This window comes from Limulus polyphemus, unplaced genomic scaffold, assembly GCF_000517525.1.
Source record: "Limulus polyphemus unplaced genomic scaffold, Limulus_polyphemus-2.1.2 Scaffold4543, whole genome shotgun sequence".
In the NCBI taxonomy this organism is placed as follows: Eukaryota; Metazoa; Arthropoda; class Merostomata; order Xiphosura; family Limulidae; genus Limulus; species Limulus polyphemus.
Window position 1 is genome coordinate 1 of NW_013670153.1, and position 1,879 is coordinate 1,879.

Below are 1,879 nucleotides of genomic sequence, written 5' to 3' on the forward strand. Positions count from 1 at the left end.
AACGACTAGAATGTAACATTATTTTCTTGAAAATCTGTATTCAGTCTAAATGACTGGAAACTGACATTTTCTTGAAAACCTGTTCCAAGTCTTAACGACTAGAATGTGACATTATTTTCCTGAACACCTGTACCAAGTCTAAACGACTAGAATGTAACATTATTTTCTTGAAAATCTGTATTCAGTCTAAATGACTGGAAACTGGCATTTTCTTGAAAACCTGTACCTAGTCTTAACGACTAGAATGTGACATTATTTTCCTGGAAACATGCAAAAATAGTCTAATTCCCAAGTTTTTATATTACAAATTTCCAGACTCAACATTCAAGTGCAAAAAAGATCACAAGTTCTCTAGTTATTTTACTTTGATTGAAGTTAAGCACAAAGCTACAGAATGAGCTATCTGTGCTCTATCCACCACGGGTATTGAAACCGATCTTTAGCGTCCGCAGACATATCACTGGGGACAAGATAATAAAAACAACACATAGAAAGTTACTAGGTGAAATATCAATCATGTCACTATACACAACTTGGATCGCACCAGACAGTAAGTCACCAGTAGTTGTTAATTTATTATTTTTTTCCAATTACCTCACTATATCTATTTCCAGATTTGTTTGCTTTTTTTGTAATATCAAACTAACTATGAACATTTCCGGACAGGAAAACTTTTTTTCCGGACACAAGTGTTCAAATTAAAAGGAATAACTTTCAAAACAAATAACATAAAACCGTTTTTTTTTATTTCGTTGATTTCCAGATTTAAAAAAATGAAATTGTAATCATTGTATTACGTACGTAAAAAAATGTATATTAAAGAGAAAAATAAAACTTTCAAACAATTATTTAACTTTTATATGTTATATGCTTGTGTTCCAGAACTTTTGCATTAAGCACGAGACTACTAGTAAGTTTTAAAATTAATTCTGATTGAATTAATTCAAATCGCTGTGCCTTTAAGTCGGCATTTTATATTGGACTAGCTGAATGGCTGTCATATGACGCTAAAAGCTGGTTATTTTTTTCTGAAAATTAAATCTAATTTTATAAAAATTAATTATAGTAACAATATATGTATAACAATTTTTATCATTTTTCTAGTATTTCAAAAAATCAGCATTTTTTTGTGTATATATGGTCATCTCCTGTAAGTGGTCCTTGATTAGAATTTTGAGTTATGTATATGTTTATCATATGATCAAATCTGACTTTTTGATAAAATATGAATTGAACTATGCGAAAATACTGGTCAAATGTCTGACCCTGAAATTTATTAATTGTTATGACAAATGCATGAAATTTAAAGGTGAGTGACAAATACACGAAGATATAATGCTTGTAAAAGTTTTGAATAAATGGTTAAAAACATCCATAATAATGTATTGTGGCGTCATCTATTGCATTGAAAAAATACTTGAGTTGTTTTTGACTCATACGGTCACTGATGTTTGTTATGTAACTTGATACTATCCTCTATAATTGTATTCGTATTTTTCATAATATTCGAAAACATTGTTGTAAATATGATAATAAATATAGTAATAAAAATTAGCATAAAACCCTGACTATACTTAGTAGTGAATAAGAGACTCCCCCGTGAGACTCGAACACTATAACCACTGTGAAACTTGTAAATGAATGTAACAAATACTTCAAATCCCTAATCCCATTCTGGTTTTTCTGATATTGTAATATTTTGTCTAAACAAGACGAGTTAATAATTAACAACTAGTTATAAAAAAATCCCCACTCGACAAGGGTTTGAACTGGAGACCACTAAACCAATTTCAGCCTCACCGTCAAAGGTTTTTTTCTCTCTTTATTAATCCATCATTATAGAGGGGTGTAAACAAACACACATCAGTTATTCAACACA